The 25,545-nt window shown below is 33.9% G+C and overlaps 1 protein-coding gene across 15 annotated transcripts in view; it reads right to left on the reverse strand.

Annotated features, from left to right (window-relative positions):
- Window positions 1–25,545, reverse strand: part of LOC145246151 (pleckstrin homology domain-containing family A member 1-like) — a 394,476-nt gene that overhangs the window by 122,390 nt on the left and 246,541 nt on the right. For 4 of the 15 annotated variants that reach the window (XM_080108016.1, XM_080108006.1, XM_080108012.1 and 1 more), the window contains exon 1: window positions 20,890–21,279. The exons of the other annotated variants lie outside the window; for them this stretch is intronic. The gene's annotated coding sequence lies outside the window, so the exon portion shown is untranslated. Of the gene's footprint in view, window positions 1–20,889; window positions 21,280–25,545 lie in introns of those variants that run through there. 15 annotated transcript variants of the gene reach the window in all.

Below are 25,545 nucleotides of genomic sequence, written 5' to 3' on the forward strand. Positions count from 1 at the left end.
AACAGCGGTGAAAGTAAGGTTTTTATCTGACACCCCCTTCAAACAAAACGACATTTCTACACGAAATACTTAACGAGTTTTTCCAATTTTTTAATATTGTGTGTCAAAGAGATCGCTCTTTGTAACAGTACCATGTTCGTGCCTGCTTGATGCGAATGACAAAAGTTTTTAGCTGACATATGAACACACAGATGACTCCTTTATATAATAGACTAGCGGGGGTGCCCGGCGTTGCCCGGGTGTTTGGAGGTGTGTGGGTGTTGGGGAGGGGGTAGATCAAAACAACCTTGTTAAAAAAAAACGTTGGCCGGGTGTTTGGAGTTGTAAAAGAAAAAAAAAGTTTTGAGAGGAAGGTAGGCTCGAACCCGAAGACTTGACGCGAAGGTGGAAAAGAAAGGGGAAAAACCCTGATAGCTAACCAGCTCGGCCACCAGGGGAGAGGAAGTGAAAACTATCTTAATTTAATGTTTATAAAGTGAAATCGACAGGTGCGAGAATTTAATAAGGTCAAACATCACGCGACTTAAGTTTGGCGCTGCAAGCCAGTTTCTGCGTATTTGGTTTTTCCCCACCAAATGAATAGCAATTGTCTGATATGATGGTTTTTTCCCCCAGCATTGATCAAACATGGCGCCAAGAACACAAATTCGTTTTCAGTTTCGCTTTTTTATACTGAAAAGCGAAACGAAAAGGTGGCGATTGAAAAAAATCCCCAAAATAGCGCGTAAAAGTTGGACAAATTAAAGATAGACACGACCCCCGTTCGTAACTCATAGATATTATGATTTAGACAGTATATAAAAAGTTTTAAGAAGGAGTGACCCGACCGAGCCCCCCCCCCAAGCCATTGCCAGACATGCACAAAAAGTGCTCACACACATTTTCACTTTTATCTATATAGACTAGCATGGATACCCAGCGTTGCTCGGGGGGGATAGTTTGGACAGCTGCTATACTTTCATCAATACCCCTACAACAATTTCAAAAACAAAAGAACGGAATCGCACCCCCCCCCCAAGTAGGTGATAACCTCCCCACTAGATATTTTGTCAGAATGAATACGAGGAGAAGCACTTTTTGTCGCTGGTGCACTGACCCCCCCCTCTTTAAAAAAAAAATTTAAACTTTTCTTTCAATCAAAATAGCAGTGAGTGACTGTGCGACCATGAAAGAAAGAAATATAGCAGCTGAGTTAGAACCTAAAAGAGGAAAAGAGAAAAAGGTTACTGGCAAACACGCTTGCTCTTACAGCCACGATTGTTCATGATGTCATGATGCTGCAAAATAACGTTTCTAAACAGTTTCAGTTTGATACGTGTGTGTGACTTGCAAAAAAATGCAATGTGAAAAGTGCCCCCCCCAACCACTAAAATGGTCCAGTTAACCACCACAGAATTAATCTTTTTTTTCTAATTTTCAGATATTATGCATCTGAGGGATTGCTCTTTCAGATGGCACCAGTTTCGACCAGACCCGATGCGGCTGACAAAAGTTTTTAGTAGACATACAAAAACACAGACAGGTCTCCTTAATATAATAGATTAAACGTTATTGCTAGAGCTGCAGAGTCAGAAATTTTGGAAGGAGTCAAAGTCGAATTAATAAGAATCTGACTATTTGTTGCACATATCAGATGGCAGGAACTATTTCGTATATGGCTATGTACTTTTTATTTTTGATGTTACAGTTTACAGTAACGTAAAAATATACGCAAAAATAAAAAAATGCTATACACAATAAAACATTAATTGCGTAATAAAGTATCTCCTAGTGTTTTGTTTGATAATTTTTGTTTTTAATTTTTACTCAAACCTAAATACAAAACCTCGAAAGTATATCGTTAACCATTTCCCAATATCAAACATACCTTACACCTGAAGGTCAGAGGTTACATCGACTGAAACATAAAAATAACACTCAAGATGAGAACAGTAGTCTGAATAAGCTAATCATGGTAGTTGAAAATTTTTAAAACATGAATAAAAAAATAAGTAACAACAAATTTAAAACAATTCTTAGTACATTCTTTTTTAACCTCTTAAAAGATAATTGATTTTTAAAATTTACATTTTTTCCCCAATAAAATTCGACACACTGTTTTGTTTCTGAATAATCTCTCTCTCTCTATATATATATATATATATATATATATATATATATATATAAAAGCGAAAATGTGTGTGTGTATGTATGTTCGCTTTTTGTCTATGTCTGCAAAAGGCTTTTTTCCGGCGGGTTCTCGAGGCTGTCGCTCATTCTTAAAACTTTTTATATCACATCAGAATCATAATATCTACGAGTTAACAATGGGAGTCGCCTGTCTATTTAATTTGCCCGACTTTCAAAAGCTAAATATTCCACATTTTTGGATCACCACGTGTGGATTCGTCTTTTTCATATAATAAAAGCGAAATTAATTCGGAACTGGCATCATTGTTCCGGTCGCGATCGCTGGGAATGTCCAAAAGCAATCAGCTTTTATCAATGCGGAGTTTCTCCTTATATCAGACAATTGCTATTCAATTTGGAAAATCCCCTTTAAGTGAGGAGCTAGTCCCCCCACCCCCATCATCTTTGGGAAGCCAAAACTACCCCGCATTGAAACAAAGTAAACAAACCTCAACAGACTGCCCCACAGTAAATAAAATACTGCCAAGTCATCGTAACACTCCTGTGACGACCTCATTAAGCGGCCACCTGTCAATCAAACCTCTTTGATGACTCATTTTTTAACCCTTTACTTAACATGCTTTCCTTTCGTTCCGACCTTCATGCTTTGGGGTTCAATCCTACCTTCCTACTAAAACTTTTTTTTCTTCTTTTACACCTCCAAGCACCCGGCCAATGTTTTTTTTGTTTTTTTAAACACACACACACACCTTCAAACACTCGGGCAATGCTGGGTACACCCTCCCCACCCCCGCTAGTCTATAATATAAATCTCACCTGTCTGTTTAAATGTATGCATGTATGCCTAAAACTTTCAATAGAGATGACAGATTTTCACGAGATCGGTATCATTTTGAAGGTCGACCCTTTAGATGACAAATATCAAACAATTGGCCAAAAACATTAATTCCTTCACCCTAAACTCAGCCGTTTTGTACAAGGAGAGGTCGATTTTTTTGCCGACATTTTAGCAAGTCATCATTACTGTTGGATTGACTTTGGTTAATTTCAATGCTTTTGACTTTTGGTCACGTCATGGAGACATCGGCTAAGACGTCAGATTTTCTTTCACTTTCCTTTCCGCCTTCGTGGCACGGGTTCCAGTCTGCCTGCCTACTACCACTTTTTCTTTGCTCAACACACCTCCAAACACCCGGGCAATGCCGAGTACCCAGGCTACTGGCTAATAAAACTAGAGCATGATAAATGGATTAAAGAATTCCATTTGAAATTCTGTGTGGATTTCAGAGTTCAACAAGAATATTGGAGGTTACATCGATGGAAACGTAGTGCGAATAGCATTCATTGAGAACAATAATCCAAATAATCCAAGTGCCGAGAGTTGTTGAATCAATATGGGTTTCTTCTTATAGGAATACCAGAATCTTAATATAGGAAACTGACTAAGAGTTGGCCTTGAGACTCCACCCCGTCACCAGAGTTGAAAAGGAATTTGTTGTGTGATCCTTTAGTTTTGGAAAATGGGAATCGAGACCCCCACCCCACCTCCCTTCTCAAAGAGAATGTTTATCAGTCACCCTTATCTTCAAGCACAAGGAAAAGCAATCAAGAAGTAATTAAATAAAAATGCGGTCAAATCATAACCTGCTTTTTCTTGTTTTTTGTTTTTGAATTATAACACCCAGTATCCCCCACCCCTGACTGGACAGAGAGTGACACGATAACTTGGAGTCATAATGATGGAACACAAGATCATGAAATGTAATCTATGCTTTCAACATCCAAATATAAAAGTGGAGAACAGCTGAAAAACATTTTTTTTTTAAACTTTTATAACAACAAACTCAGGAGTGTAGTATCTGTTCTGATACAATTCATCTTTTCCCTCCTAGGTTAGTGAAAGAGAAATTTTTCTAAACAAAAAAAAAAAGTTCCAATCCAATGTGCCCCCTTTTTGAGGAGCTATGTTTTCTTCAGCTTAAAAATGGACTGTCCTTGTGGGGAGACAAGTAAATACAAACTTAGGAGGTTGGGAATCAAAAGTTAACAATTTTTGCAGGAGTTGAAAGATATCTTTTTGAACCAATTCCAGTGTTAATTCCCATCTCTCCTCAACTTTTGAATAATCTAGAACAATGCTTCAACATTTCACTACTATTTCTGCCCTTAAAATTTGTCCTTTTCGTGCCCCCCCCCACTCTTTCTTTAAATTGGATTAGCCCTTAGATTTAAAATAAAATTTAATGTTTTATTTTTTTTATTATTGAATACTAGTAAGACTACGTAGTGTTACTCGAGGCCAAAAAAAAACAAAGGAAAATAAAAAATAAAAATAAGGGTTAAAATGTGTGTGCAACACGTTTATATTAAAACTTCTTTTTCTACCATTCCTCAATCCATCTCTCTATCTTCCTCTATTTCTCCCAATCTATCTTTCCCCTTTTCAGTCTCCTCCACCTCTATCCAGCCCATTCCTCTCTCTTAACACAATGAAAATAATAAACTCATTCACTTCTACTTTATATAATAAACATCAGAAATGGCTAAAAACAAAACAACCCCCTCCCCTCTCCACCCAGTTAATCTCCAAAGAATGAATTAAATTTTAAATATTCATCCAGGGTAATGCTGATCAAAAATATACCAACTTTGTGGGTTTTTGTTATGTACTTTTTGAGTTTTATTTTGGACACAGATATACAAATTTCCTGACGAATTAGATTAGGTGAGGAGATATTTGATACTACTTCGCTACAAGATTTTGTAATGCATGATTGGATGCCAGACTATACAATGGCAGCCTTTTTCAGCATTCAGCCCATTTCTCCACTTGCTCATGAGAGCAACCAGCATGAAACATGCAGCTTCTGAAAGATATATGAATACAAACATAATATTCGACGAGTCTGATGCAAGGTCAAAGGTTGAACATTAAGGTACGCGGATGAAATTCTTTGAAGTCTTCCTGTAGAACTGAACTTCAGCACAAGAATCTCTTGCATGTCAACCAACACAGCCATTTCACAGACTTCTGCTCCGATGGAATTTCCAAGATTCATACTTTCCATCCATATTAAAAGTATCTAAGAAATTTCTTCTTTCACTCAAGTGTTTGTACCCTCTGCTTCGGTATGAAGTTTGATTCCAAGGATTTCAAAGATTCTGGTTACTCATTTTAAAATCTTTCCTTGTCTGCTGATTCTTCAGGGTCAGCATTTTTTTTTTATTATTTGTCTGATTTGTTTTAATAATTTTAATGCCTATTTCATTCAATTTTCCTGGTCTTTCAGCAGTTTTATTTCATATTTTAGTTTCCAGGTTTGAAAAGACTTGATTAACCGAGATATCAGATAACTTTTTCTTTTTTTTTTTCATGAGGGGTCACTACTTATCAAGAATAAGGGTTAACGAGTGCAAGATGATTGGTGATATAACAGCTTAGCGATCGGTTGAATTTGATTATTAAAAGGAGGTGGCTCGCCAGGACTTGTTTACATTGGACTTGAAGATGAACATGTAGTCAGCTGGAAAGCAGGCTCCTGGTAGAGCTTCACAGGTGGGTAGTTCTAGAGAAAAGGCTTTTATGGAATTTTAGATTTGAGGTCACATCCGATCTTTAAGGTGTCACTTAAATACTTCTACCCAAACATGCATGTTGCTTATATAGCACTAGACATAGAAAAAAGATTACGGTTGGTAATTCTAAATAGGAACAGAGCTGCTGCAGTAGATTATAACATAGCAATATTTGGAATGTTGGCGGCTGGGTCAGTTTGTTGCAATGTATGACAATTGCACCACATTGTAATGAAGCATTAAACTATTTTGTGACATTAATGCTTTAATCTCTTTAAAAAGCTCCTAAAAGTTTCAATCTTAATACATTAGGAAGTTATACATTACTTTAGTATTATCTATAAAAGTAAAAATGTGTGTGTGTGTGTGTGTGTGTGTGTGTAAGGACACTTCTCAACCTATATACTCAACAAATTTTTGATCTAGAGACTTGAAGTTTCGTATATAGGGTATTCAGACATGTGGAAAACTTTAATCGGTTTTCATTCAGAAAAAAAAAAGGGGGGGGGGGTTGTTAAGCAATCAAAATTGAAAAATTGGTACTTGGGAGTCATTGGATTTTATCTGTCAATTGTTTCACGGCTGTGCATGCACAAATCATTCACATGACAGCTTCCTTATGTTAAGAATAAGTAGATTGGAAACTATGGTAAGCTGGCCTAATAGTTATCGTACTTGACTCCCTGTCTTTAGGTTTTGGTTTCGATTTTAGCTAGGGTTTTTTTTTTTTTTTAGTTACGAGAAGTGATCTGTTTAGAAAAAACATACTCTCATGTGCACGTCTCAATTTCTTTTTTTATTTTTACAGGAATTTGACATTACATTTAATACCGGGCAATGATGGGCACATCTGCTAGTCTAATACTAATCATACATTACTGGATTTACTATTAGTAGCTGCATTTGCTGTTAAGAACAAAGCATCCACTTGAAAAAGTATTCCTAGTTGGATAAAGTATTATTTGAAAGTAATTAAATCAGATTCCATTTTATTGTTGCAGAAGAACATGGTGGCACAAGATGAAATGGATGTTGCAAATATTGTAGGACAGATTATCAATGGCAACATTTGATGAATAAACCAACTTTTGTATTTGGATTCTTTGGACTACTGTTTTCATCTTCAGTGTTATTTTCATAACGTTTCAGCTTATGCAACCTCTTATTTTCTTCAGGTGTATCTTGTCAAACTCAGAAATCAGACAAAGCATGAAGCCACTTTATGCAAGGAGAGCAGAGATATATATATTCCCATAAGCTTTCATCTTCAGTGTTATTTTCATAACGTTTCAGCTTATGCAACCTCTGATTTTCTTCAGGTGTATCTTGTCGAACTTAGAAATTTGAACACAAGGATCCACGGCGCAGTGGTTAGAGTACTTGGAAAAATCAATTGTAAAATAAAAAGTATGATTTTTTTTTCTCTCTAAAATAAACATTTTTACCTTAAAGATATGAACAAGATATGATTTAAGAGATCCTTGTCAAACGATATTTTTTAATCACTTTTTTTTCCTTGGAGATAAGAACGTCTTGTGAATATTATTCCATTGAAAAGAGATCCTAAGTAATAAGCAAATGTATACTTTGGTCACTCACACCGAGAACCGATGCTTCAAACCTCACGAGAATCACTTTTTACAACTGGAGCTCTATCCAGTCATAGCTGATGAAACGAGAAGTAAATAAAGGGTTCTGTTCGAAATTCGATCCAAATTTCCGAATTCAACAAGATACACCTGAAGAAGGTCGAAGGTTACATCGACTGAAACATTAAAATGACACTCAAGATGAGAACTAGTTCAAATAATACAAATAACCAATCTTCATCTCAAAAATTCAAAAACGTAAAACTATTTAAATTAAAATGAACTTAAGTTTATTATAAAAATAAACATGGTCAGAAAAAGCGTTTTTATTTCTTTGTGATGAAGTATAAAAGATTTATTCATATAGCTAAAAAAAAAACTTTTTTATTCCTGTCAAGTTGGTTATGGCATTCAATGAGGTTTCAAGTTTTGATTCCAACATAGACGCACATAGTTTCAGCTAATCATATAACGGATTAACTTTCTCAGATTACATTAATTACATAGATCACATTCAACATGTAGATCACACACTGAAATTGCAAAAAATTGGTATATATACCCTCACCTAACCCTCAACGAGATCAGAGTTGCGAACTGATCTGTGTATGAAGGTTTTATAGTGAGAAGAACGGTGCACAGGGGCAATCATACTCTCGGCCTAGATAGTCTTGATCCAGTGGCATGGAGAACCATTACGACAGGAGACTGCCAGGTGCAGTGGATAACCAGGACTTATTTGGGAGTCACCTCTTGCTCAAAGCACTCCAACGATACTTCCTGCCACCGCCTTCACAACTGTTAGATCTTCAGGTAAACTTTTCCCTTTGTTCCATTGGGAGTCAGACTTCACATGCAGTAGAGTTGACACAACCAGGTTTTAACTCACCAAGGTTTTGAGGCCACTCGGCAATCACATCTGGTTTGGCAAGCTCACCGAAACCAATACCCAGAATGTGTCCACTGTTGCATGCAACAGACTAGTAATACACACGGACGAAAAAACGCTTTGGATAATCACAAATTTCAAGGTAGTTCTACTAAAATAGCCATATTTTTTAAACCAAAGCACTTCAAGTCTTCAAATTACTACTGTTTTGTTCGGAAATGAATATACTTTCAAATGAATTAATGAATATGAATGTACATTATATATTTTAAGAGTTTTAAGCAAATAAAGTGATAAAAATGTGAACGTCATAAAATGGCGTTTTTGGTAAGGTTTTGTAATGATCCCCCCCTGTTTTCTAAAGGTCCGTAACGTGATTGTATGAAGAATTTCGTCATGAGATTTGAGAACCAATTAGAAGAGGTGTTAATCTTAATACTGTCAAGTGTCCGAAATATTTTTGACCATTTCTTTTTTTGTCGTGTTAAAAATAAGACTTTAATATGACGAGTATTGAACATTTTGAAAAAAAATTCTTCGGACACCCACTAGTAAGTAAATCAATCTTTTTACTATCTTTATCAATTAAAAGTATTATTTTATGTTGAGTAGGACCGCGGTAATTGATAATTTAAAAGACCTACCCGAAAAAAAAAAAATTGTTTCTATTTCTCAAATTTGGTCAAATGAAGTTAGTATTACTAGAAGCAGCAGCAGCTCCAGCCTGTAGAATCAGCGATAGCACAGTTGTACACAAGCACGCATTCTTTAATTTTTATTTAAGAACGAATTAAGAAAAAACATGAAAATATGAATATAAATGTTCTTATGTTTAATTAGAGCTATTTTGTTATCAGAATAACATTAGTTTAGAACTATTCGGTTTTCAGCAATCCCAACCAATTCGGCATTATGAATCTGTTGCAATTTCTCACATTTCTCGTCAAATTTAAAAACATGGTTAAAAAAACAAAATAAACTTTTGTAGATATATAGCTTGCATGCACTTTTATTCTCTAAATTAGTTTTGAACAGCGAATTAAACAATGTTTTACTGCGAACAGCCACAAATGTTTTTTTTTTTCAAAATCAAAATAAGTATCAAAATCTCGTTTATACATAGATTTGAAAAAGTTGTCAAAAAACAAATATATAACAAATAAATGTTATCAAAGGCAAGATAAGTTACTTTTCTACCTAACTGGATTATTTTCTAGTGTTTTTATTTAATGTAACATGTTTATTCAGCTCGAAAAACGTACAGTGTTTACCGATGTATTGGAAAATTAAAAATGGCGCCCGGCCCGACTCTCTTTGACATGGTAAGTTTGAGAAAAGGAGTTAAAAATAAAAAAAACTATACAAAATACTGTTAAAAACTCACCGAATATATGTCAGCCTATGTCACGGTAACATATATTGAGCGAGTTTCTAGCAGTATTTTGTCTACTTTTTTATTTTTAACTCTTTCCCCCAAACTTACCGTTTCAAGAGAGTCGGGCGCCATTTTAAATTTTCCAAAACATCGGTAAACACTGTTTTCAAGCTGAATAAACATGTTACATTAAATAAAAACACTAAAAAATTATCCAGTTAGGTAGAAAAGTAACTTGCTTTTGATAACATTTATTTGTTATATATTTGTTTTTTTTTTTGACAACTTTTTCGAATCTATGTGTATAGTAATACAAACCCTCAAAATCTATATCAATATTTTTGAAATTTTAAAAGCAGTTAGAAAACACATCAAACTACAATTAGGAAGCTTTTTATTTCGTTATTTTTTTTTTTTTCTACTTATTAAGCGAAAGATATTTTTACAACCTGCTCCAGCGTAGTATAAACGGCCTATGGAATTAACACCTTCAACCTCGAAAATAGAAATCAACAAATTTATGGAATTTTCTTTTACTTCACCTCTAATCCAAATTATGTGTGGCAAGTCTCCTCCTAAAACACTCTTTAACCCTAACAATAACACTAAGTTCGAGTGGCAAGTCCCTCAACAAAATACCTCTGTAAGCCACATACAAGCATCTAAAACAAACAAACAAAAAATAGATCCTTCCTTAAAGAAAAATACACATAAAAATAAATTGGTTAACTGTCCTAAAATGCTAGAATGGCCAGGAAATGGTGAATTATTTTACATTAAATTTTTGTGAAACTAACCGCTCCCCCCTCTAATATTGTTTTTGTTAGCTTGGTCTCTGTCAAGTTTTCAGTATGTTCACACATAATTTTCCTTAGCCCTACAATTAATTCAAAGTCCGAATGGCAACCCTCCCCGTATTCTCATTGCATAGAAACCCTCTTAAAACTACACATAATCATCTTAAAAAAAAAAAAAAAAGCATGCATATTTTCCCATAGAAAAAAAAAAGACAGTTAACTGCCCTAAAATGCTAGAACGACCTGTAATAGGAAATTATTTTACATTCAATTCTAAAATAATTTGTTTATCTTTCATTAAAGTTTTTCATGGCATTTTATACATAATTTCCTAAAAAGGTAGAATCACATTTTGGAGGGGTAGTCAGAAGGAGTTGAGTGGGATTAAACAGAAGGTGTTAATCTACAATAATACCAAAGAAATATTGCAATATATTCATTTTTAAATGGTCTTATGTTTAGATTTAAGTTTTTTGTACATAAAGCACATTACAATTCAACTTTGAGTTCTCCAACTTCTTTTCTGTTTATGGATACATGGCATTTTTAAGGAATTGCTGCACATTTATGCACATTTACTGCAGATTATTTGGAAACCATAAACTTTGGGAGATTTTCAGTTGCATATTCTGATTCCTTGTACAAAAATACACTTATATGGTAAATTTCATTTCTTAGTCTTGTGTTTTAACAAAGATATGACATTTTTACTGAAAAAGTAGTGTAAAAAATGTGACGAAACGCATATGGTCTTAAAGAGGGAAAAATATGCAAACGTGTGAGGCACAAAAATAGCCATAACTTCCTTAATTTTAATCAGATTTTAAAAATTTAAAAAGATTCTTTCTTAGCTCATCAAGCTCTTTCTATGCATATCAATATTGAAATATTTTAAGCTATTTCAATTTTTTCATGTGTATTGCTAAACAGACAGCTACTGAGAGCCATAAGTGAAAGTTGAGCGTCAGGTGAGATCCAGTGGCAGACAAACTGACCTAAGAAAAGGTCCAAGCGAGCCCCCCACCCCCTTACCAAAGGTAATAATCGCTCCCTGAACACCTCATAAACAACAAGATCTATGAATATTCATATTATCCAAACTTTTTTTTTTTTTTTTTTCTTTTTTTTTACATGGTAGTCACCACTTATGAAGGCCCGGAAGCCACTCGGAGATAAAGGTTATTGTTTTTTTTACATGGTAATTTCAAATTTCCTACTCGCAAGTCCAAGTTAATTATGCCACATAATAGCGGGTAAATATTTATTTGACTTCGAATTTTGAAAGCGGATTAAACATTAGTTTAAAATTATATATATATATATATATATATATATATAAAAACTTCCTTGCAGGAATAAACTTGAACCCTTTTTACACACACACACACACACACACAAAAAAAAAAAAGAAAAAAGAAAGTGAACAAGTTAAAACTGTTTGTTACGGAAACTAAAGAGCTGTCCCAAATTTATGAACACAAGTTTTATTGACCCTTCTACACTATTAGGAGGAAATTTTGTAGTTGATAAATGGAGTTTTCAGATAAAAACAATGGTTTCAACTGATTTTTCTCTCAATTCTAATAAGTTGCAATGGTAGTTCCCAAATTATGAAGTCGAAATTACCTGAATATTACTGAATTATTAAAAAAAATAATTTTAATCATGTTAGTAGGTGAAAAATTTTGGCCATCTTGTTTAAATCGAAACGGAAAATTACCTCCCTTTTGAACTGTGTCTTACAATAGTTCAGATCAAATTCTATTTTATTTTCTTAATTTTCTACCTTATCCATTTTCGTAATTTTTGGATATAACCATCTTAAAAATACGAAGAATACCTAAATACCATTGTTTTCATGTGAAATTCAGCATTTCGATTGCCAAAATTGCGTCCTAATAGTGTAGACGCGCTGTTTTATTTATTACTAGCGGGGGTACCCGGCGTTGCCCGAGTGTTTGTTTCCGGGGGGGGGGTAAAAAATGTTATGGTAGGTAAGTAGGAAGGATCAAACCCGGAGTCATGAGTAAAAGTAGGAAAATAAAGTGTGAAAAAAAAAAAAAAAAAAAAAAAAAAAGAAAACATCTGCAACGTTAACAGTTCGGCCACCAAGAAAAGTCCATTCCAGTTGTTTAGGAACAAAAAAAAAAAAAAAAAAAAAAAAAAAAAAAAACGACTACGGTAGGTCGGCGTGAACGTGAAAATATAATGTGAATTGTCCAGCACGCTAACCACTACGCCACAGAGCACTGCAGCTTAGTTTAGTGATTTTAAATAACTTCACATGAAAGAACTACGAAGCCAAACCGGTGTTCTCTTCTCAACTGTTCCTTGTGAACGATCCCCAAACGGTGTTAAGTGGTGGCAGGGGGAGGAGGAATGTATAAGAGAAAATATTTTACCACTTCCATTGATCTTAACCGATTTTGGCCGTGACTTCTCAGCAGAAAAAGTATAGAAATCTAAGATTATCGAGGAATTTGAGAAATAAGCCTATAACACACCTCAGATATTGTTCTGCCGTTTGTGCATATTATATTTGCATGAAATATCTTGATTTTTAATCCTATTAAGGTCAAAATCAGACGGGAAAAAATGAGTTCATTCTATTTATATAGAGATTAAGAGAACAGACTGGAAAAAAAAAATCTCAAAAATTTATTTAAGTTTTAAATTAAAAAATAAAAATTTTCCAACTTTCTGCCAAAGAAAAAAAATTTTTTTTTTTTTTAGATCCTTATATTTAAAAAAAAAAAAAAAAAAAAGATTCAACAGTGTTTGCTATATTATCAAGAAATAGAATTGTAAAAAAAAAAAACAAAAAAAAAACCTTTTAATCTCATTTAAAAATTATTTGAGAACGGATGCATTTTATTTTCACGTGTGAATATATAATCAAAATATAAAACTTCAATATTTTCCCGGCAAAAAATATTCCCTTTCAATTGCATGTGTCCAAATGCAAAATAATTTTTTTATCTTTTGGAAAATAAAATAAAAATCACTTTTGGACCAGTTTTATGAATCTTGCAGCAATTTCTTTGAGAACCCCCCCCCCCGAAAATGTTCATTTTTCATAATAGTCGGTACTGTGGGTCAGTGACCTTAAGGCTACACCTGTGATGTTGGCAGGTCACATGACCTGGTGACACAGCTTGCTATATTTACATCGGTTTCTCTTCAGCACTCCTTGTAATAAATCTGGATGTTAACCTCTCTATAGTTTCACTATATGTAACAAAAATACAATTTTATATCTTTGCATGAGTCTCTCTAGTGAACAAGTACTACAGCTCTAACTAATCAACCTATATAAAAAATGGACGATTTTGACAGATGCTTCCATTTTATGCGCAGCTTTGTTCCTAGCACAGAGTCTTGCCAGAGTTTGTACAGATTTTCAATGCCCATTTTCAAGAATTTTTTAAAAGTTTTTCAAGGCCTTCTCCGGACAAAATTCAAGTTTTCAAAACAATTTAGGGTTTGTTTTACAATCCACAACAATTCAAAAAAGTGTTCAAAAATCAAATATACAACAAATGTTACCTTTACAACCTACCTACATCATTTTTTTTTTTTTTCGTGTTTTCAAGTCATTTTATCTCAATTGAAGATGATGAAAGAATGACTCACAGATGATGGAGCATATTGAACATGCAAGTTGCATCATCTGTCGTTATTCAAGTCACTTTCGTTTAGTTTTCAACTTCTCATAAGCATGTGTCAAATATTCTCTAAACCACTCAGAAATTTTGATTCTTTTCATTTTAGTTTGTCATTTTTTGCCTGACAACTTCAGCATACAGACGCGCATATATATATATATATATATATATATATATATATTAGAAAAATGCAAGCATGAAAAGTAATATGGTTTGTGAGATTTTCTCTCACAAGGTTTTTGCCCTCAGCAGAATGGAAAAAAAACCGAACAGAAATTTCAACAAGCTCACCTTAAAACTTCAACATAAATTTTATTAAAGTAAAAAAGGTGCATGGTTGCAAAAAGATGCGTCATCTTCAGCTATCGGCCACTTTGGGCTGGTAACGACCCCGAAGGGAATAATAGTTTGCCTTCGATAAAGCCTGGGTAGAATTTCTGCTGATGAAGTAGTGTGCAGGTTGGAGATGTAGAGGTGTCTTCCAAGATGGATGCTGCTAGCCAGGCCTGCACGAGGAGTCCTTCGCTCAGTCCAATGGTGGACAAGGCAGGTCAAACCGTAGACCTTAATTTCGTCTTGACAGACATCAAATTGTAGCACAAGCGTGCAAATATAATTTACCCTACTTAAGGGCATTGGTAATTGCAATGATAAAGTTCCGCTCCACATTTAGCCATTAAAACGTCTCAAAGCAATAAAGTATTTTTCGCTGCCTCGATTAAAATGAGAAAGCCATGCGTGTCCAACTCTGCGTCTTTTTGCATTCTGGTTTGAAAAAGGGAATATTGGCGCCAAGAACATTCTCAGCAGTTAGTTATAACATGCACTTTGATTGGTTAAAATAAATCCGTGGGTGGAGAAACCGTCGAATAAAAAGATTGCTTATTTCTGCAGAATTTCTTACCAGTTAAGTTCAAACATGGAAAAAGAAAAGGACAGGTTATTTTAGTAAAAAAAATATAAATTTATAACTTAAAATATTGCAGCATTAAGAATTGATTATATAATCTTAAAATGAATTTTAAAAAAAAAAGTCTTAATGCTACAATTTTTTTAAGTTATAAATTTTCCATGTTTAAGCTTAACTATATCATTTTTCATGCTCGCATTTTTCTATCCATGATTTTTCTAGGCTTCCAGTAAATTCAGTTGTTCTTTGTTTTATTTCAGTCTTATTTCTTTTTGCCCCTTAAGCATAACATACACATATGTAATAACAATGTACGGCTATCGTCTGCTATCATTCTGTTTCACTTGTTAATTCTCTTTTTGTGAGAGCCGTGAATTAATAGCAACACTAGTCACTGAAGCGATGTGGTTGCTATGGAAACTAGTCATAAAACATGTTGCTCACTCCCTTAAGATTTTTTTTTTTACGATTTTGAACACCACTAAATTCATAACTTTTGTTTTACTGAACGAAAATTGAAAAAAAAATTTTCACAATATAACTGAGAAGGTGATAACTGTAATAATTGTTTGAAATTTGGTTGAAAAAAGTGAGCGGTGAAGCTTTCAAGCAGTTTTAAATGACTAAAACTGCTACTTAACCATATATTCAAACACTACCGTCTTTGATGTGTGTATGTGTAAATGTCTTTTTTTTTTCAATTATTTTTCACTTTTTATTTATAATAGTCTTGAATCTCAATGTAATTATAGAGCATATAACAAATGCCAAAAGTCTATATTCCAAATTTGAAGAGGTTGACCATCTTACAATTTATTCCTTTAAGTACGCCGACATGCACAATCTTTGACAGCAAGGCATAATAAAAGAAATAATAAAAGGAAATTGCAACTTTTCCAATTTTCGAATTTTTAATCATGTCCATATGCATCTATTTTCTTTTGATGAATTGATAGATGCTTTTTCTTCCGACGAGTTAAGGGCAGAATAAATTCATTGATTGATATAATAGTTAAGTGAATGATTTTGCACTACGAAACAGTTGCTGTCAAATTATGCATGTCAATTATGCATGTAAAATGATCAACATCTTGAAATTTGGAACATATATATATATATATATATATACATACATACTAGCAAAAGTACCCGTCGTTGACTGGGTTCAAAAACAGCCTACAGAAAATGGACTCTGATTTATGAAAGTATGATAGGTTATGAAAAGGAAGGGTTGTAAATTTGGGGGCATCAAAAACAAAGCAAAATATGATGAAAGTAAAAATAAAATAGATAAACCCCATAATTTATTATACCATACACTTATCACAATGTTCTGTGGATCTATATTAAAAAAATCTTGTTAAACTTTGTGACATATTTCCATTCTATGGAGGCCAGGCGCGAACGCAGACCCCACACCATCCCTATTTAAGTTAAAACATACTTATCAAATTATTATGTACATCTATATCAAAAACACTTGTAAACGTTTTTTTTTAGTTTTTAAATTTTTTTTTTTATTTCCATACTTTGTGAACCAGGCATGAACGCAGACCCCACAGTTTTAATGAACCACCGTCCTGCCAGATCAAACATACCCATTCCTGTGTCTCGATAATCTTATATCATTATATGTAAAAAAGGAAAAAAGAGAAAAAAGGAAAAAAGAGAAAAAAGGAAAAAAGAGAAAAAAGGAAAAAAGAGAGAAAAGGAAAAAAGAGAGAAAAGGAAAAAAGAGAGAAAAGGAAAAAAGAGAGAAAAGGAAAAAAGAGAGAAAAGGAAAAAAGAGAGAAAAGGAAAAAAGAGAGAAAAGGAAAAAAGAGAGAAAAGGAAAAAAGAAAAGAAAAAGGAAAAAGAAAAGAAAAAGGAAAAAGAAAAGAAAAAGGAAAAAGAAAAGAAAAAGGAGAAAAGAAAAAGGAGAAAAGAAAAAGGAGAAAAGAAAAAGGAGAAAAGAAAAAGGAGAAAAGAAAAAGGAGAAAAGAAAAAGGAGAAAAGAAAAAGGAGAAAAGAAAAAGGAGAAAAGAAAAAGGAGAAAAAAGGAGAAAAGAAAAAGGAGAAAAGAAAAAGGAGAAAAGAAAAAGGAGAAAAGAAAAAGGAAAAAAAAAGAAAAGTAAAAGGGAAAAAGAAAAAAAGGGAAAAAAAGAAAAAGGAAAAATAAAAGAAAAAGGAAAAAGAAAAGAAAAGGAAGAAAAGAAAAAAGAAAAGAAAAAGGAAAAAGAAAAGAAAAAGGAAAAAGAAAAGAAAAAGGAAAAAGAAAAGAAAAAGGAAAAAAGAAAAGAAAAAGGAAAAAAGAAAAGAAAAAGGAAAAAAGAAAAGAAAAAGGAAAAAAGAAAAGAAAAAGGAAAAAAAAAGAAAAAGGAAAAAAGAAAAAAAAAAGAAAAAGGAAAAAAAAAGAAAAAGGGAAAAAAAAGAAAAAGGAAAAAAAGAAAAAGGAAAAAAAGAAAAAGGAAAAAAGAAAAAGGAAAAAAGAAAAAGGAAAAAAGAAAAAAAAGGGGGAGGGGGGAAATTGTAGAACCGCAAGCCTAAGTCCTAGAGTGGTTGCCAGTCGGATTAGTGTAAGTCCGTCTTCATTATTATTTATCAAAATGACTTATTTAAGAAACAGAAAAATATTCTGGTGATTTAATTTTGTAATTAAATTATTTTGAAAATATGGTGCGTTGATTTGAAATTGGAAAATAATTTACAAAATAATGCCCAAAAGTCACATTGACGAAAAGAAGCACACACAATTGCTAACAATTTATTAATATAAAGAATAAATTTTAATTTGTAGAAAAAAAGAAAATCAGTTTTTATTCAAGTTTGGAAATAAACTTTGAAATAAACAGATTAGTTTGCCGAGGAAAAACTACTTAATAATTCTTAACTAGCGTGAGCTATGGAAATTCCGCGGTGGCATCTTTCATATGCAATATATATTGCTGCTGGGCATTCTGGAAGGTCATCGTAATTGGAGACCTCGCGATATTATTGTACCTATTTACTATGCCTCCCCACGGGACAGAGTTAGACACCAGGGTCGTTTTTTAACGTGGAGAAAAGGTACAAAAATAAAAATTGTCTCAGTCGTGAAGGATTTCTCCTCCACCGAAAGAGAACAAGAAAATGAAGTGCAGCATCTGAAGAACAGATACTACACTTTGATCTTGTCCAAAAGGCCAAGGGCTAAATGTCGCGATATTATTGTAGCCCTTTTGTTAAAACTGTAAAAGTATTAATCTAAGTAATCTGGTTAATCTAGTGTCAGAATATATCTGGTTATTATGGTTAATCTCCAATATGTTTTATAGGAGTCTGTGACATATTTCGCCTGGCGCGAAAAAAAACTCACAATATCCTATACCAAAAAGGTATATTTTAGTTTCACGTATGACCCAAACGCGATATCATTTTTTTTTTTTTTTTTTTTTTACATTGCGTCTTCGATAATCGGGAGATCCTATTTATTAAGAAAGGGGGATAGCAGATGATAACATACTACAAATATCAAATTAGCATATCTATATTCTAATTTGATGTTTGTAGTATGTTATCACCTTTCATCCTCCTTTTTAATAAATAGGATCTCCCGATCGAATAATTCATAATCTGAAAACTACCACACGCGTACGTACGTTAAAGGTACTACAGTATTCATTCTTATTCTGAATTCACATTTTTTTATGTACTTAAGATATTTGTGCAGGTAGAAATACAATTTGACTAATGGCTAGTAAGAATGTTATTTAATGTTTGGCAATAAATGATGATTACTTGCATGAAATTAAATACAAGAAGGAAAAAGCCAGAAAGTTCAAGAAAATAAGTTGAATTTTTTTTCTTTTTTTTTTTTACAACAAATATTACAAACGCTTAAAGGGTTGGGTTAGCTGCCGTTGTGAAAGGCCAAAACATTTTAAGGGTAACTTGAAATCCTGTTTCCCTTAACAAAGGGATAATATTGCAACAGGAGATCCCTGCTGGGTGAGTCACCTTCAGTTGTTAGGGAAATTCCAACTGATAGGTTCAACTAGAAGAGAAGAGAGGGAAGATAGATAAGAAAGAGAAAAAGACAGAGGAAAAGAGAAAGACAGAGGAAAAGAGAAAGACAGAGGAAAAGAGAAAGACAGAGGAAAAGAGAAAGACAGAGGAAAAGAGAAAGACAGAGGAAAAGAGAAAGACAGAGGAAAAGAGAAAGAGAGAGAATGAAAAAAAGAGAGAATGAAAAAAAAGAGAGAGAATGAAAAAAAAGAGAGAGAATGAAAAAAAAGAGAGAGAATGAAAAAAAGAGAGAGAATGAAAAAAAGAGAGAGAATGAAAAAAAAGAGAGAGAATGAAAAAAAAGAGAGAGAATGAAAAAAAAGAGAGAGAATGAAAAAAAAGAGAGAGAATGAGAAAAAGAGAGAGAATGAGAAAAAAAGAGAGAATGAGAAAAAGAGAGAATGAGAAAAAGAGAGAATGAGAAAAAGAGAGAGAATGAGAAAAAGAGAGAGAATGAGAAAAAGAGAGAGAATGAGAAAAAGAGAGAGAATGAGAAAAAGAGAGAGAATGAGAAAAAGAGAGAGAATGAGAAAAAGAGAGAGAATGAGAAAAAGAGAGAGAATGAGAAAAAGAGAGAGAATGAGAAAAAGAGAGAGAATGAGAAAAAGAGAGAGAAAGTGAGAAAGAGAAAGTGAGAAAGAGAAAGAGAGAAAGAGAAAGAGAGAAAGAGAGAGAGAGAAAGAGAGAGAGAGAAAGAGAGAGAGAGAAAGAGAGAGAGAGAAAGAGAGAGAGAGAGAGAAAGAAAGAGAGAGAAAGAGAGAGAAAGAAAGAGAGAGAAAGAAAGAGAGAAAGAGAATAAAAGAGGAAAAGAAAGAGGAAAAGAAAGAAAAGAGGAAAAGAAAGAAAAGAGGAAAAGAAGAAAAGAGGAAAAGAAGAAAAGAGGAAAAGAAGAAAAGAGGAAAAGAGAGAAAAAGTCTTATACTCTCCCATGTATGAATAAGCGATAAAGATTATAATTCATATTTTCAGTTGGTGGCGATTTCAAAATTAGAATTGATGTAAATGAAAAGATATTTAATAAACAGACCAATTTCATTTTTGTTTACATTTTTAATAGTTTATCAAAAAAAAAAAAAAATGCTTGCTTTCTCTGCTTGGGGTCAAGAAGAACCGTAAAATCACCGTAAAAAAATCTATTTCCAACATTCTTAAATAGTTTTCACTTTTCATACAATTCAATATTGAATATTTATAACCTTTCGGTTTAACTTGTCAAAAATATTTTTTAATTAGAATATCGAGATTCAGTGTTGCATAAAATGATCCTCCAATTCCGGATTATTTTAACAGTTTACCAACTTTTTTTTTGCTATGGGAGAACAAATTCTGCGCTTTTTTTCCGAGATGAGGTGGAGATTCTACGTTTTTAAGGCTATTACGTGTGGTTTTTACGATCTTAACAACCGAACAATGGTTGATAAGTAAAAAAAAAAAAAAAAATTGTCCACTGCCCTTAAAAAAACTTGATATCAAACGTTCAATTAGGAAGCTTCCCTCATTAAATTCTGAAAATTTTAAGAATCGACTTATTTTTCTTCCTTTCCGCCAAGTTTTTCACATGTAATCGCCTACAAAATGTCGAATCTCATTTTAGGAGGAGAGGAATAACCGATCGTGTTAATCCACATATTTACCAAAAAGGTACAAGATTTGTTTCGCTTTTTACCGAAGAAAAATAAAATATTAGTTGCAGCAGAATTCGTGTACACACGCGAACAGATTTTGTTTGAGAAATTTTTCAAGTAGGAAAACGAATATAAAAAATACAGAAAAACAAAAATAAAAAAAAGTTAAAACTTTTTTTACATATCATTTATGATGTAAGGTAGATTTATTCATTCATTTTAACAAAATTGTAAAATTCCACCCCTCCAAAAGAAAAAAAAAAAAAAATCGTCACAAAACACTACAAAAAAAAAAGTTTATTTAACTTACCAAACAATTTGAAAACAAAACCGAAATCATTATTAAAAAAAAGAATACACTTGGCTACTTCAATCGGCGTGGATGGAGGCTTGTTGTCCTGGTAGAACAAAAACAACAACTATGGCGGTGGAGGGGAGGAGAAAGGGATGCAAATGTCATAACGACAACAAGTCACAAGGAAGGAGACAACCAACAAGTGAGACATGCCATAGCAAATTTGTATGGGCGAGGAGGGTTTTTGCTTTTTTTTTTTTTTTCCTTCTTTAGAAGGACGTCAGGAGGAGGAAGCGCTTTTTCATCAGAGAAACGAGAAGACGGGAGTTACTCAGCCTGAGACACGTGTGTGTGTTTACCCGTCTGCCGCCTCTCCCCCCCTCTCTCTATTTGCCTCTTTCCCCCTTCTTCCCTCTCTCTTACTGGTTTGTGTCTGAAACGGCTGGAAAAGCAGCAGCAGCCGTAACCGACATAGTATATATATATATATCCACATACTAATAAATATGAGATCCGAAAAATCAAAAGATTTTTGTTTAAAAATATAAACAAAAAGCCCCCCTCCTCCCGAATTATATATATATATATATATATATATATATATATATTCCCCCCCCCCCCAGATTAGGCGATTTCCTTTTGGTTTTCCGAAAAGGAGATTCATTCATGTTTGCACTGCAACAGCAACACGCCTTTCCCATGAGGACAGGTTTGAAAGAAACTCGGAAAATATCTTGCGACGACTATGGCGGACAGAAGCAAACACCTTTTCGTCGACACTCTGGTTACGATTAAATTTTGCCAGTTTTGTTAGTTCAGTTCTCGGTGAGAGGGGGGGGGGGCATATTCCCTAGCATTATCTCCTTTATGTGGCGACGAAGGGATTACTTCATTCGTTAAAGCGTGGAAGAAGGGTGGTATCGTCGATCGCTTAAAGCGTGCTCACCAGCGAATTCTGACGGGTCAAATCTAGAAGACTTATTTCACCAGTCACACGTTTACTCTATCAACTATCCTACTTTTTTCAAAATAAATACATAATATGCAGTTTACGGGGTATTATTTTACTTTAAGGCCCGTCTCACGTCCGTCTATAACAAAATATTTTTTTTGTAGATTTCGGTGTGCTAAAAACGAATCTGAAAACCGTTTCCGTCGAGAAAAAATAGTTTTCATGATATGAAGAAATGGGTTTGTATTACTGTACACACAGATTCGAAAAAGTTGTCAAAAAACAAATATATAACAAATAAATGTTATCAAAGGCAAGGTAAGTTACTTTTCTACCAAACTGGATATATTTTTCGTGTTTTTATTCAATGTAACATGTTTATTCAGCTCGAAAAACATACAGTGTTTACCGATGTATTGGAAAATTCAAGATGGCGCCTCACTCCCTCTTTAACACGGTAAGTTTGGGAAAAGGTGTTATAAATAAAAAAATTAGAAAAAATATTAAAAACCTGCCGAATATATGTCAAGCTATGTCACGGTAACATATATTAAGCGGGTTTTTAACAGTATTTTATCCAGTTTTTTTATTTATAACACCTATTCCCACACTTACCGTGTTAAAGAGGGAGTCAGGACGCCATCTTGAATTTTCCAATAGACACTATGGTTTTCGAGCTGAATAAACATGTTACATTGAATAAAAACACGAAAAATATATCCAGTTTGGTAGAAAAGTAACTTACCTTGCCTTTGATAACATTTGTTATATATTTGTTTTTTGACAACTTTTTCGAATCTATGTGTACAGAAACCCGAAGAAATTACTTTTTCGAAAAGTGGGTGATCACTTTTCCATGTAAATTTAACTTAAAATGAGTACCCACTTTCTGGCCAATTGAGAGAGGGAGCATTTTTTTGGTGTGTTTATTGGCTAAAAAGTTTTTTGATTTCTTTTGCATGGTATTAACCCCTGAACTCTGGAACTATTTTCCATTTAACAGCCTATCCTTCGTTTACGCTACGCGCGAACAATAAACGAAGGCTGTTAAATGTGCACTCGCGTACCAAACTGCCTTGTCACAGTGTAGTATTGGCGAAAAATTAAAATTAGACGAAAAGCAAGTAGTTTTCCAAATATTAAACCATGTAATTCTATGCTATCACGGGTCGCCATTTTCTACGCGCAAGCGCGCGCACATGGCCTATGCTCGCGCGTAGCGTAAACGAACGATAGGCTGTGAAATGGAAAATAGTCCCAGAGTTCAGGGGTTAATGCGCTTGCGCGTACAAAAATGACCAGCCGTGATAACATAGAATTACACGGTTTCATGTTTGGAAAACTACTTGTTTTTCGTCTAATTTTAAATTTTTACCAATACTACACTGTGACAAGGCAGTTTGGTACGCGAGTGCACATTTAACAGCCTTTTTTATGCTCGCGCGTAGCGTAAACGAAGCCTAGGCTGTGAAATGGAAAATAGTCCCAGAGCTAAATGGGGTTAATACCATACAAACGGTAAATTTGCGACGGAAACGGTTACCATATTCTTTTAAAGCACACCGAAAACTACAAAAACCTTTTTTTTTCTATACAAATGTGAGACGAGCCTTAAAGTAAAAATACCGATTTTTCTTTTTTAAATTTCCTCGTGTCTTTATTAAAAAAAAAAAAAAAAAAGAAAAGAAAGAAACCTTTTTAGTCAAATAAACACTAAAATTCCCATTCTCTCAGGTGGCCAGAGAGTGGGTACTCATTTTAAGTTAAATTTACATAGAAAAGTGATCACCCACTTTTCGAAAAATTTCTTCATATCATGATTGAAAACTATTTTTTTGCGACGGAAACGGTTTTCAGATTCGTTTTTAGTACACCGAAATCTACAAAAAAATATTTCGTTATAGACGAACGTGAGACGGGCCTTAAATGTAAAATTTTACCGTTTACGGACCGTGCTGAAATATTGTTCCTATTTACTTGCCTCCCCATGATGGCAGAGTTAGACACAAGGTCGGTTTTTAATGTGGGGAAATTCAGCTCTCCAAAAAGGGCACTCTGGATGGAAACAAATAAACAAAATGCCTTAGTCATGAAGGGTTTTCCTCCACTGACCGAAGCCAACAGATACTATTACTACACTGGTCTTAACATGGGGTGGGGGTTTGTTAGTCTGTATTTTCAGTTAACAATTTAATAAAAGATACCGGGGGGAAAAAAATTCTTATCTGAATAATAAAAATAAAAAAAAGCATGGTCGATAAACTGCAGGTGTACCCTAAAATATTAAAATGAATTTTATTTACAATTTCAAATGGCGGAAAGTGAGACAACAAAAACACCCCACCGCAAAAGCTAAGAAAAAAGTGGTAGCAAGATGAGACAATAGAATCTGAGAATTGAGGCGAAGTTGAGTTAGGGTTGATTAGGGTTTTTAAAAAGCCTAAAGCCCAACCTTCAGTCACACTCTGGCCTCGTAAGTGGCACGCAAAAGTTACAGACCTCCATGACGTCCCTGCTCTTCAACTTATAACTACTTTATTTGTAAATAGTTGAACGCCAACTTATTTTCTTATTAGGTAGCCACCAAAAATGCGCTAATCAGCCATAGTGATCGAAATTTAAAAAAAAAAAAAAATACGAGATTTAAATTCCATTTCCTAAGACGTTCGAAGTATTTTTTGTTGATTTTTTCACATTTTCCTTAATTTAATCTATCGGTAAAATAGAGACTATCCACATGGTTCCGATTTATTTGCCTCCCCACGAGGGCAGAGTTAGACACAAAGTTGGTCTTTAATGTGGGGAAAATCCAGCTCCTCAAAAAGGGGCACACTCTAGATAGAAACAATTAAAAAAAAAAAGTCTCAGTTATGAAGGATTTCTTCTCCACTGACCGAAGACAGAAAAGGTGAAGCGTAGAATCAGAACAGATACTTACACTGATCTTGGTCCGAAGGACCTGAAATTTTTTTTTTTTTTTTTTTTTTTTTTTTTTTTTTTAATTCGTCCCCGAAGCTTCGGCGAAGCTATGCGGCCTAAAACAATTGCAATTATTCGCATATTCGTAATTAGCGATTTCACATATGGCGGCCATAAGTGGATATTTTCCATTTTACCTGTTTTTCTAAAAAATAAAAATATTTTATTCTTACAGAAATTAAGGCACTTCTGCAGTTTAAGATCCCCGAGCAAATTTAGAATGTTATTAACAGGGGAGTATGGGGCTTTTACGATGCACAAGCGGGACTCTCCTAAAATGAAAACCTGCTTGGGGATTTAACTGCACTAGCGCCGAAATTAAGATAAACTGCAGAGGAGGGGAGGATGTCACAAAAAATAAAAGTTAAGATTCCCGGGCAACTCCAGGTAATAATCAAGACGAGTTTCTAACAGGTGACGGTTTGCTTCCGTCAAGCTTCACGCAGAACAGAGAATCCCTCTTCTATTTTTTTTTTTTTGGGGGGGGGGTGTCACAAAATAATGTTGGATATGCATACTGACCCTTTCGACGACCAATTTTGACTGCGTCTATAATTAATACGTATATAAATATATTTGTATACGTGGGAATATAAATATTTCTTTCGATACCTGAAAGGAATCTCTCGGTTATTTTCACGGCGTAATAATATATTTGAAGAGACTCATTAATCAAGGGAGAGAGAAAGACCCTTTTAGAGAAAGGGTCGAATAGTTGGCACGTGTCCATGAGTAGTAGG

Source organism: Euprymna scolopes, chromosome 23 (assembly GCF_053919585.1).
Source record: "Euprymna scolopes isolate OS-2025 chromosome 23, ASM5391958v1, whole genome shotgun sequence".
Classification (NCBI taxonomy): Eukaryota; Metazoa; Mollusca; class Cephalopoda; order Sepiida; family Sepiolidae; genus Euprymna; species Euprymna scolopes.